This window comes from Carassius gibelio, chromosome B22 (genome assembly GCF_023724105.1).
Source record: "Carassius gibelio isolate Cgi1373 ecotype wild population from Czech Republic chromosome B22, carGib1.2-hapl.c, whole genome shotgun sequence".
Classification (NCBI taxonomy): Eukaryota; Metazoa; Chordata; class Actinopteri; order Cypriniformes; family Cyprinidae; genus Carassius; species Carassius gibelio.
The window spans coordinates 13155154-13168863 of record NC_068417.1 but is presented as its reverse complement, the minus strand read 5'-3'; the positions used below and the strand labels follow the sequence as shown (position 1 = coordinate 13168863).

The following is a 13710-nucleotide window of genomic DNA, read 5'->3' as shown; positions in this document are numbered from 1 at the left end:
AAAGTCTTACTATAAAAATACAACAAAACATTTTCTTACGACCTTACGTGAATTATTGAGACAAAAATGCATCATGAAGAAGAAAAGCACCTGCTATTAGTAGCATTGGTGCTAACGTTAGCATCAAGCTACATCTGACAATTTATGAAATTATTAGTACACTTTTACTAAAAACTCACTTTAAACCCCGATCGAGTGTTTATAATAACTTCCTTTAGCGATCAGGGGTGGAATTTGGTCGTTTACTGTTGTAAAAATATGTTATTTGTAGCCTTTTTCATCGCTGCACAAGTTAGCATTTCCGATGTACATTTTCGATTTTTTTTATAAAAACGCCCCAGATCTCAAGAAATTCTCATACCAAGCTTTACTATCGTAATCGCGGGTTTATTGTTCGGATATTTTGTGTGTACAGAGGTGTTTCAGTGTTGTTTTGGCCAGATAACTACCAGGAAGTGTGCAGGAAGCATGTGACACGATGGGGCGGTTTCCAGATATTACACTCTGCCGCGTTTCCACCGAAATTACCCGGAACATTTTTACCAGGAACTTTTTTCCCCCCAGACCTGTTGCTTTCTGCGTTTCCACCACGGTGTAAAGTACCGGGTAGATTAGGCAAATGACTGGTGACGTAGGTCTGCGCGCGTTTCTCAATACAAAGTACCTCTGATTAAAAAAAAAAAAAAAAAAAGTACGCTGATTTTGGACGTGCATCCTCGGTAGTTAGTTCAGACTTTGTGCATTCGACTGGGGAGTGTGATGTCTGCAACTACGCAAGTCCGGTACATCTATAAACAGCAGCGTAACTATATACTATATATATATATATATATATATATATATATATATATATATATATGATACTTGATAACTTCAGTCAGCTCGTCTTGGCTACTGCAATTTTCCTTACTGTATATTTACAATAAAACGAAATATGATATCAAATACCACTGCCTCCTTTCGTTTTCATTTAAGCATAATAACAACTGCAGAAATGTACTTAGGTCAGGGAAATGTGTATATGCAGCCATTACAATGAAATAAATATTATATAGACTTGCCTTTTTTATTTTCATTTTAACATATAGATAAATTGAATACAGACCAAAGAAAACCTGTTAGATTTACCCCGCAGCTGAATTATATGTTATGTTTAACCACTAAAGACACATCAGAGCCAGCGGCACATATCAGAAGGTCTATCCCAGGAGAGGCTGCTCTCGGCGGATACATGAGGACTGAGCTCCCGCTGATTGAGTGGAGCTCACCGTCTACGAGATCGGCGAAACACATTTTTAAATAGGCGCTGTCTTTATAAATAAACAACATATTTGAGTTTCAAACAACTACATTCTCGCCTGAAATACTTTTAAAATTACATTTCATGACACAATAACAGTAATATTTGAAAATTATCCGAATAAATGGTGTTTGAACTCAACCAATGCTGCGTGAACTCAGATCGCTTTGGCTACTGCAATTTTCCCCTCAGTATATTTACAATAAAACGAAATAGGATATAAAATACCACTGCCTCCTTTCATTTTCATTTAAACATAATAACAGCTGCAGAAATGTACTTAGTTCAGGGATAAGTGTAACGTACAGTCATTACAATGAAATAAATATTATATAGACTTGCCTTTTTATTTTCATTTTTACATATAGATAAATAAATTGAATACAGACCAAAGAAAACCTGTTAGATTTACCCCGCAGCTGAATTATATGTTATGTTTAACCACTAAAGACACATCAGAGCCAGCGGCGCATATCAGAAGGTCTAGCCGATTTGAGGCTGCTCTCTGCGGATACATGAGGACTGAGCTCCCGCTGATCGAGTGGAGCTCACCGTCTACGAGATCGGTGAAACACATTTTTAAATAGGCGCTGTCTTTATAAATAAACAGATTTGAGTTTCAAACAACTACATTCTCGCCTGAAATACTTTTAAAATTACATTTCATGACACAATAACAGTAATATTTTGAAAATGTTGATCCGAATAAATGGTGGTTGAACTCAACCAATGCTGCGTGAACTCAACCAATCAGCATGTTTAGCGCCAAAGTCCCGCCCCCGAAAGTTCCGGAACTTTAAAAAAGTACCACCTCGCCAGCAGGGACTTTCTGGGGGGCATTTTTTTACCCGGAACTTTTATTTAGTTCCTGGTTCCTGCGGTGGAAACACACCAAGTACCGGACCAAGTCCCTAGTTCCTGAGTAAAGTTCCTGCGGTGGAAACGCGGCTTCAGATTGACTTTTGGGAAGGCCCAATCAGAGTCTGAGCCACACAGCACGAGCTGCCGGCACAGCAAACACATACACAGATCGCTGGGAGAGGCTGTTTATCATCTGATCGCGTAAATCCGTGGAAAATGAATATAAATGACGATTCTGTCTGAAGAAATATGAAGTAAACATCAGTAAATATATCCATATATCTCCGCAGATATGCATCTTTGGTCTATAAATCCTTATTGACGCTGTTCAGTGAGTCTATGTGAACACAAATAAACCGCTTTTGACGTGACTGAATATGAGTGAGTTGTGAATTTCTATTCAAAATGTGGCATAATACGGATTTATTATTTTGCACTCCTGACATAAATCACTAAATATCTGTCACTGCAACAATGTTTTATCAAAAACATGGTCAAATATCGAAGCTAGAGTCTTTAAACTTTCTATTGATGCACAGTTTGTCCAGATGAAGTAAGACAGTGATGTTTAATGTGCTGTGAAAGTGAAACAATAATAAACTGGGGCCGTCAGCAATGTTTGCACGTAAAGGGGTTAAACAGGACAATAACTGTTTTTGTATTAAGAGAAAACACATCTGCAGCGTGTTCTCAACATGAGAGCTTGCTGCAATAAATAATTATTTTTAAGTGAAGTTTGCCAATAAATTTTCAGAGATGATAGACAAGATGTTATAAAATAATTATTGAATGAAACCCTAATCCCCCCCCCCCCCAAAAAAAACACCATACACTCTATTTTTCCAATTTCCTGAAAACGTCTCAGTGTGACATCCAGAGAGTTTTTATAGATCTCTTCACATTTTAATTTTCTGTAATTGTCAAAGGAAAGTCCCTGCAAGTTTATGTCATCTGTTAACAAATACTTTATCCAAAACAACAAAAGAAGAACATCTGCAGTTTGTTATAATTCATGTAATAAGTACTTTTTAGTTTGTGTGTGTATTATTTTTAAACAGTAAGTGAAAGTTGTGCAAAATACCTTATGCTTCATGAATATTTTTTTTATAAGTGGTTTGCATTTAAATCACAAATAAATGTCTTATCTACATTTATACTTTGTGATTTATTAAAATGATGAAAATAGCTAAAAAGCCCATTTATCAGAAACAAAGAATCAGTTGAGCTGAAGCAGATGAATCAATGTTTGTAGCATCAAAACAAGGACAGAAAGACACTGTTCATAGCTTTTAGTTTGACAGAAGTTGACAAAGAAAAGAGCTGTAATAACTTTAAAAGCAGCTGCTGTTGTGGATTCTTGAAGTTCAAATCTTCATTTTCTGTTTAAGAAATGACTTTTTGATGATTCTGTATGTAAACTTGTACATGTGAAGTAAACTTTATTTGTTGTTTTTCCTCTTCAGACTAAAGCATTTACTGCTCTGATTTATATTTGAGATATTACTATTCTATTAAATCCTTATAGAAAAAAAATAAATAAATAGGAAAAAAACACTTCCAGAACGAAGGCTACTGAAACTGTTCCTATTGCACTTATATTGTCTCGTAATAAACTTTACACTTGGTTTTTAAATAAACTGTTTAATGCTGCAAATGTTTTTATTCAACCATAATTTAAGTCTGAATCTGAATTTTGATGAATTCAGATTATTTTATTATGACATTCCTGCAGTAATAATATAGGCCTTTGTATGATTCAGAGATGTATATCAGTTCGGTCGGTAAATATTCAGTTTCAGTTTAACTCTAGGATGATTTATTAGTGTGACAAATATTACATTTGTATTTTCATGGTTTCTGCAAACAATTGTAATGAAAATAGCAACATTACATAAGTTAATTAAAAATATATATTAACGTTAAATAACAAAGAAATGTACCGTGCATACTTGTATAGTATTAAATTAGAAAATGAAATGGGGGTGTGACGAGACACTTATCCCACGAGACAGACAAGATATGAGACTGGGTTCCCGAGACGAGACAACACAAAATGCCCCAAAAATGTAGGTGCATTTTGAAATCAACTTGTACTTTGTCAAATTAAACTTTCATTTTAATAAATTATATCCAGTAATAAACAACAATTAAACCAAAGCTGCATGATTATCTTATGATTCTGAACAAAAAGATATTAGAAAACTAAACAAAATGGCGAGTGAATGGAGTCAGTGGCTGTGTCCAAATTCGAATTTGTTTGCTGTTAAATGTTTTTTGAGTTTATTATCTGACACAACAGAGTAATGAGCTTTTGCTGAATGATTTAAAATTTTGACCTTTAATATTTTAGGCTTCTTTGAAAATAATGATCTGAAGATTCATAATAGAAAGCTGTCTGAGTGACTTATGTTTATCTCTTCCATATTATTTTTTATATTCTCTCAGTTCATTTGTTGCTCATTTCATCGGTCACTGTCAAATCTTATTTTATTATGTGGTGTCTTGTCTTTACAAGTAAATTAAAATAAGGGAAAGTCTCCATTTCAGGGTATGCCTTTGGTTTCAATTCCTGGTTTGTATTCCTAGTACAGTATAATATGCCTATTGTATGTATTGATCATGCTATCAGTCAGTCACATGGGCAGACTGTGTGTGATGCTGTTAATAAATATAGTAAATAAATATATACACAGACATTATATAGATTGTTACGGTAAAACTGGTATCAACCACTGCTATAAATATAAAGAAAAAACCTACTCTTAAGATATTATTATAATAAATAATGTTTTATATTATATAATTTAATATACAACATTATTTTAAATGTTTTCATAGTGAGAACAAACTATTTAAAGTAACATGGTGAACCTATTGGGTGAAATATGGTAACACGCGTTGTGGTTTAATAATACATAATTATTTCTGGTAAAGTAAAGATTTAAAAAAAAAAAAAAAAAAAAAAAAACTTTTTATTTAGCGTAGGCCTTTGTTTTGCCTGAGCAAATAAGTAGCAGCAGCAAAACACATTACAGGCATAATTTACGCGGAAATGTGACCGATCCATCTAGTGGTCAAATGATAATAGTTCACATCTGTAGCATTTGTAGTAGCCTAGATAAAATAATAACACTTGCATGATGCAGTGTAAGTTATCTTGAACTAGTAGAACATTTGAGATGGAAATTCAGAAGGTTATTATAATAGAGGCGCATTAAGAGAAAACATGCATGTTTGTTGTATCAAACAAGTGGCACGTTTGAATACATTTCACTGGCAGTCTAGTGTACGATTATCAACGGATAGGGACGCATCGGACGTTTACCAAAAGTTTTTATTTTCATGAACTGTGACTCATTTGATCCACTAGTTTGTATAAAATAATGAATGTTTTTATTGAACCACTCGTAGGGTGCCGCCTTGTTCGCGTGACGTCATACGCACAACGTCTTCGTCATATGGACTTCCGCGTGAGGGTGAGCTCTTTTGACAAAAAAAAAAAAAAAAAAAACTAAACAAAAAACCGTTGGGACACAGACTCAATACGACATTCAGCTGTTTTGTTTCCTGATAAATGGATCGTTTTCATCATTTTTCGTGATTCATGAAAACCAGGTGCAGACCATCATCATCATCATCATCATCATCATCGTTACAATTTTGTATCAAGTTTCCCTTAAGGTAAAAATGTTTGTCTAACTTACATGACTCATCTTCAACATTTTGTGCTTGGATTTTGAAATTGTCTTGCTAAAACCGGTATAAAGTTGGTTCGACGTGTCATAGATTCAGCCTCTGAAATATTCAGTACATTAGCCTAGCTCTTTAACGATTTAGCATAATATCAAGAAATACGGTGTTTCAATTGTTTTCAATTGTAGAAGGAATCACACAATGTGTTTTATTTGTTTTAATCTGCTTTAAAGGCAATAGCGGCTCCTGACTAAGTTTAGGTGAGATTCTTGGTCGTAGCACTATAGGCTAACGTTATATGAAAAACATTTTGAAAGCTTTATATTGTAATCTCTGAACACATGGTGACAACATTTGGGCAGATATGTCCTTGTGTTATCCAGTGGGTGGCGCGCTAATGTTGATTGGGAGGCTCGAAGTAATGTTACACGCATTAAATGCTGTATAATCATTGTTTTATTCAACCTTAAACCACATAAACACATTTCATTAGATTAGATTAGATTCATCTCTGTCATTGCAGATGTAAATGCAGTTAGCATCAAACCAGAAGTGCAATAGGCACTAAGTACAGAATATACAAGGTCTACTATGTATTACAAATGTACAATAAATAATACAGATAAGGCGGTATTATGGACATAATTTACAGATTTTAAATACTATCAGCATGGCATACAGATGTAAAAGTGTAAGTACACTTAGGCAGGATTATGAACATAATTTACACTAGTGCAATGGACAGTAAAGGGCATAGAAAATATTTCATTGTGCAAATGTATTACTCTAATTCTGGATGAACAGACAGTAGTGCAAGTAATAACAAGTTTACTGTTTTTAGCTTGTAAATAAATAAATAAATCAGTCAGATGGAGTGATGAGGAGGGGGAGGAGTCTGTGTGTATGGTGTGATGGGTTGTTGAGGGGTGTCAGAGGGCAGAGTTCAGCAAGGAGACAGCTGTTCCTGAATCTTGTGGTCCTTGTCCGGAGGCTCCTGAAGCACCTCCCAGAGGGCAGGAGGTTGAACAGTCTGTGGTCAGGGTGAGAGGAGTCCTTGAGAAAGCTCCGAGCTCGTCGTAGACATTGTTTACTCTGGATGTCCTCAAGAGCAGGAAGTGGTGTCCCTGTGATGCGTTGGGCAGTTTTCACCACCCTCTGCAGTGCCTTGTGGTCAGCCACTGAACAGTTCCCATACCAGACTGTGATGCAACTGGTCAGGATGCTCTCGATCGCACACCGGTAAAAGTTCACCAGGATGGATGAAGACAGCTGGTTCTTCTTCAGTGTCCTGAGGAAGAAAAGGCGCTGGTGAGCCTTCTTGACCAGGCTGGAGGTGTTTGTGGTCCAGGACAGTTCCTCCGAGATGTGGTTTCCCAGGAACTTGAAGCTGGAGACACGTTCAACAACCATCCTGTTAATGTGGATGGGGTCATTCATGCTTCCTTTCTTCTTCCTGTAGTCCACAATGCTGGTGTTAAGGAGGACCAAATATTACACCAAATAGACAAAATAATGTTCTTTTTAGCAACATCATATGACCACTTTAAACTCGCGTGTGAAAGGTTTAAAGGGACATACACAAAAATGGCACATTTTGGCTCATACCCTTAAATGTAAACAGCAATTTTAACAAGCTATATATAAAAAAGTCTGTTTGGTATTTTGAGCTAAACTTCACATATAAACTCTGGGGGTATCAGAGACTTATTTTACATCTGGTAAAAAGGGGCATTATAGGCCCCCTTTGAGATATTGTAACTGATATACCTTAAAATGTAATATTGTAGGGTAGGGACCATCTGAAAAGTGCCAAGCAAAGAGCAAAAAGCGCAATTATTTCATCTAAATGCTTCAGTTGTGAAATGCATATAAATAAATCTTCTTACTGGTTCATAAAACAACATTTAAATTTTGGTAAAAAAATAAATCAAATGTGATTTTCATGCACATCTCATCAGTAAAGGCGCTCCTGTAATTAGTAGTTTATCTAGGTTGCCAAGTTTTTACAACAAAGCCTGCCCAGTTGCTTCTCAAAACTAGTCCAAAACTAGCCCAATCGCATTTCCAGGGGGTTCCCCAATAATAAATGTCACTCATTCTTGCCAAGTCTGCGATGGTTTTTCATGTCCTGGCTAGTTTTGAGAAGCAATTGGGCAGGTTTTGTTTTGAAAACCTGTCAACCCTGATCTGAATGCACATGCTGGATATATACTGCTAATCTCAGGAGCGCCTTTGCAGAAGAGATGCGCATGAAAATCTTATTTTATTTTATGTATTATTTTTTTTGCACAGCCCTATTGGGCAGTTTACCACTCCCTAGAGGAAGACATTGCACTTGTTTTGAACAAGTTTGACATTCAGAAGTTTAAATACATTTAGAATTCACACTGTAGGATACGTAAACACTATTTATTTAAATTTGAATTTAACACATTCATTTTTAATTTATAACTAAGTGTCTTTTTACTGGTTCATACACTAACATTTAAACGTTGTAAAAACTAACATTTAAAACACAGCACATCATATTTAAATATCATAATATAAGTCAATCAATGTAAAGTAAATCTGCTCTTCTATTTTAACTTCAAAAAATGTGTGTTGTTACTGGTATCATCATTTTGATAAAAGAACACATAATATTGAAAATGAAACAAAAATGGATTAGTGTACATATAAAGTAAAAAATAAAACTTCTATCTCAGCTTAAAAGGCTGTGTCCTGTTAAACACTTCTCAAATAACATTTTGCAGTATTGTCAGAAGAGATACAGAAGTCCCGCTATTCATTTTACAAGTTTTACTTGCAAACTTTCAAAAAAGTCTTAAGTATTACTGACCCCTAGAGAAATATAGTGCAGTTGTTTTGAGTTTTACATTCAAACTTTTAAATTAATTTAAAATCAACACCAACTTCTATTTCTTTGCCGTTTCGGGAAGGAGTACTTCCTAGCCATTTGGGGGCGCTGTTGAAGCCCAGGCTTTGGCTTAAGAAGGGGATTGAGTCTGCACTTTTGGCAGGCTGCTCTGTGGACTCTGTATTGGGGCGGCTTGAAACAGTTGCCAAGCTGTGGTGCTTGGGGAGGAAATGACGCAGCACCTGCAATGTCCTTTGTTCCTTCATGAAGGGCTCTGTGAACCTGACCATGGCAGGTCCAAAGAATTCCTTTGTAGAGACCGGGGAGTCGAAGAAAGCCATTTTTTTGGTGTCCCTGATCTTCATCAGGTTTAGCCACAGGTAGTGTTCCAGTAACACCAAGCTGGCCATGGCCTTTCTGAATGCCTGCATCATCACCTCGGTAGCACGTAGGGCCAGATCCGTTTCCGCACACAGCTCCATCAATGCACTTAGATACCGGCCAGACTCGTCCATGTCACAGAGAAGTTTGGCCTGAAATACCTGTAGCACAGACATCATGTACAGGGCTAAACCAGCCTGGCCAGCTGCTACCTGAGCCCTGTTGGCCAGGGCTGATGTGATCCTGCAGGGCTTAGTTAGTAGTGTGCGCTGCAGATTTGAGGTCATGGTTCAAAGGTGAGAGAAGATGTGCAGCTACCGCTTCCTCGAGAGGGGGAGCTTTAATACCATAGAGAAGTTCAAACATGCCAAGTACAGACCTCACCATGTTTTGTTGAGCTCATCGTGGACCACCGGCATGAAGAGAGCTAGTCACTGTTGGGAGGCTGGTTGACGAGGTTCCTTATAAAGAAACAGTGTTCTGAGATGCACGCTTTAGACTGCACATGCACATTGACTGGTGTAGTCGTAAAATAATACGTGTTTTTAATGCTATTTGAGCAAAAGAAACAACACTTAGGAGACAGTTGCCAGATTTCATTGTTCATTTCAAATAATAATTTAATTGAAAGCATGGTGATCAGGATTGAAGTCCTTTTAAATAATGTAGATTGATTTAGCAACACGGTTAGCAGTCCTTGACAGTTATTGGAAATCATCTAGTCTACCTGGTATTTTTATTTGGCTATTTAGAATCAGAACCAGAAATGCTGATTTGCGGATGCCCTAATCAGTCTAATCATTCAGTCCGTACCAAAAACACACCTGAACCAACTCTTTAGGGTCTCCAGGAACACTTGATAATGATGCAAACAGGTGTGTTCAAGCTGAAATTTATAGAAAGGTGGATCTTTGCGAACAAGTCACTTTGGTTTGGAACATTAAGTCATGAAATGTATGTCACAATATATTTCTTAATTACTGAAAAAAAACAATAACATTTTCAAATATCGTTATCATTGAAAAGAACTGTTTTCTATTTGAAAATATTTAAAATATATAATTTATTCCTGTGATTTCAAAGTTGAGTTTTAGCATCATTACTCTAGTGACATGACCCTTCAGAAATCATTCTAATATTCTGATTTACTGCTCAAAAATGTGTACATGTTGAAAACAGCTGAGTAGACTTTTTCAGGTTTCTTTGATGAAAAGTAAGTTCAGAAGAACAGCATTTATTTGAAATAGGTCCGTGTATCATCCGATCATTCAATTATTCCATTTAATCTGGAAAACCAAAAAACGAAATAACGAATTAATATTTTGTTTTTCTGTTTTTCTGTATGAACCAAATATTAAAAACTGACGTTTGTTTCATTGCTTTCAGCTCGAAACGGGAAATATAATAAACAAGGAAACCAAAGCGAAATAATGGATCAAATTTACTTTTTCTCAATTGTTCTTTATTTGTTGTAGTAGGTCTAACTATTTCCCACGGTGCCGTCCTGCTTGCTTTGCGCATGCGCAGTGGATAGTTTCAAAGGAATTGCGCTTACTTCCGCGTATTCCTCGCGGGGATAAAGAACACGTTTTTTTTTAATTATCACAGGCATAGTTACAGTATGTCCAATAACAATACAACACGCTCTAATAGATTATATTGGTTAATATAATGTAATAAACCAATCAGAGATGGTTTAAATGTCCTTTGAAATCACGCTAACCGCTTGTTTTGGTATGTGAGGCATTTTAAGCGATCATTAATTAAAACATTTATATTAGCAGATTATTTTATTAATAATGAGATCAACAAAAGCAATCAAAACGATATATATATATTCGTTTTGGTTTTAGGACAGCTTTGATTAAAAGATTTGATCCACTTCAAACGTTGACTACTTTATACACACACACACACACACACACACACACAAACACACACACAGAGAGAGAGAGAGAGAGAGAACAAGTAGTTAGAATATAAATATTTAGAATATATAAAGAAAGTGTTTTTGTTAATCTTAAGTAGGCTAGATAGAAAACGAACAGAGAGCAAGTAGAGGGTCAAGCGTTTTCTTTATTTAAATGCAAACATGTAAACAAATATGTACAAAATTATGTGAAGTTACATATTTACATTATTTTTACAGTTATATTGTGTTAGATATAAGTAGTAGTTTTCAGATGTGAATGGGTAGGGGGTATTTTCTTGACGTCATCAAACCAAAGTCACAGTAATCCTATAGTGATGTATCATTCCTGAATCCTGATATGAATCAGTCTTTGAAAGACCTATTATTGTAGACAGTTCAGTGACAAGTTATTAAACACAGACACTTGAATTTATTCCTGAAAGAATCTGAATCTTGGACGAATAGATTGAATAAAAGGCTTCTTTATTAACACAGTGACTTACCGACACCTAGTGGCGATATTACTTTCAGAAGTATCATAAAGTAGGCCTATCATTTCATTTTGTCATTACATATTTCTGTGTTAAAAATGTTGTATTAAACATTAATCTCATTTCATTATACAGTTGTAATTGCTATGTAAAGGCATGTCTGATCAGCATTAAACTGTAAACAGGCCTAATAATACATCTAAAATCAACTTCAGTAGCAGCTATCTCTGAAGGCTTAATTAATACTGATTTAATTATTACATGTATTCAAATTTAACATTATCATCATCATTAAGAATTTAACATTAAGGATGAGATAAATACAAACCCGATTCTCAAAAAGTTGGGACGCTGTACAAATTGTGAGTAAAAAAGGAATGGAATTATTTACAAATCTGATAAACTTATATTCTATTCACAGTAGAATATAGATAATATATCAAATGTTGAAAGTATTGGCTCATTTTGGTTTCATGAGAGCTACACATTCCAAAAAGGTTGGGACAGGTAGCAATAAGAGGCCGGAAAAGTTAAATGGACCAATTTGCAACTTATTAGGTCAATTGGCAACATGATTGGGTATGAAAAGAGCCTCTCAGTGTCTCTCAGAAGTCAAGATGGGCAGAGGATCACCAATTCTCCCAATGCTGCGGTGAGAAATAGTGGAGCAATATCAGAAAGGAGTTTCCCAGAGAAGAATTGCAAAGAGTTTGAAGTTATCATCATCTACAGTTCATAATATCATCCAAAGATTCAGAGAATCTGGAATCATTTCTGTGTGTAAGGGTCAAGGCCAGAAAACCATACTGGATACCCCATGATCTTCAGCTCTTAGACGGCGCTGCATCACATACAGGAATGATACTGTAATGGAAATCACAACATGGGCTCAGGAATACTTCCAGAAAACATTGTCGGTGAACACAATCCACCGTGACATTCACCGTTGCTGGCTTAAACTCTATAGGTCAAAAAAGAAGCCATATCTAAACATGATCCAGAAGAGCAGGTGTTTTCTCTGGGCCAAGGCTCATTTAAAAAGGACTGTGGCAAAGTGGAAAACTGTTCTGTGGTCAGACGAATCAACATTTGAAGTTCTTTTTGGAAAACTGGGATTCCATGTCATCCGGACTAAAGAGGACAAGGACAACCCAAGTTGTTATCAGCGCTCAGTTCAGAAGCCTGCATCTCTGATGGTATGGGGTTGCATGAGTGTGTGTGGCATGGGCAGCTTACACAACTGGAAAGATGAGCACCATCATTGCTGAAAGGTATATCCAAGTTCTAGAACAACATATGATCCCATCCAGATGTTGTCTCTTTCAGGGAAGACCTTGCATTTTCCAACATGACAATGCCAGACCACATACTGCATCAACTACAACATCATGACTGCATAGAAGAAGGATCCGGGTACTGAAATGGCCAGCCTGCAGTCCAGATCTTTAAAGAGGAAGATGTGACAAAGAAGACCTAAGACAGTTGTGCAATTAGAAGCCTGTCTTAGACAAGAATGGGACAGCATTCCTGTTCCTAAACTTGACCAACTTGTCTCCACAGTCCCCAGACATTTGCAGACTGTTATAAAAAGAAGAGGTGATGACACACAGTGGTAAACATGGCCTTGTCCCAACTTTTTTTGAGATGTGTTGATGCCATGAAATTTAAAATCAACTTATTTTTCCCTTAAATTGATACCTTTTCTCAGTTTAAACATTTGATATGTCATCTATGGTGTATTTTGTTTTTATTCACAATGTCACAATTTTTTTTGGAATCGGGTTTTATATTTAGGCCTAATACGACATTCTGTTTAAATGGTTAATAAAAATGATTTGTGATAGAATATGACACTGATAGAATAATTTCTAGTGAGTGCAGGTTTGGAGTAAATTAATTTCATTTTTCAGATTTCAAAATTAAATAAAAAAAGATGTGGATGAAACCCTGATTTTATGCTTCACAAAAACTACAGTTTTCTTTAGGCTATTCATTTATTTTAGGTGAGAATTAAGAATAAAAATATTCTGCTGGCAGAATTTGGAAGAATACAAATCATTAAAGCACAAAGATCTGCATTTATCTTAAAGTAATTAGTTATTTTCCTACATAGCTGCTAAATATAATTTTTCACTTGCTGCCTTTCCAACCTAATGAAATAGGCAGCAGAATTCTGCTCACTTGTTGCCAATTCAGACGAGATCTGATAAAGCCA

General features: G+C 35.8%; 2 protein-coding genes across 3 annotated transcripts in view; one reads left to right on the top strand and one right to left on the bottom strand.

Moving 5' to 3' along the window:
* Window positions 1–13710, bottom strand: part of LOC127988026 (SLAM family member 9-like) — a 291317-nt gene that overhangs the window by 8133 nt on the left and 269474 nt on the right. The window lies entirely within an intron of this gene.
* Window positions 1–13710, top strand: part of LOC127987106 (SLAM family member 5) — a 67904-nt gene that overhangs the window by 44744 nt on the left and 9450 nt on the right. The window contains exon 2 of one of the 2 annotated variants that reach the window (XM_052589403.1): window positions 5813–5842. The gene's annotated coding sequence lies outside the window, so the exon portion shown is untranslated. Of the gene's footprint in view, window positions 1–5615; window positions 5843–13710 lie in introns of those variants that run through there. The other variant, XM_052589402.1, reaches the window with a different exon arrangement.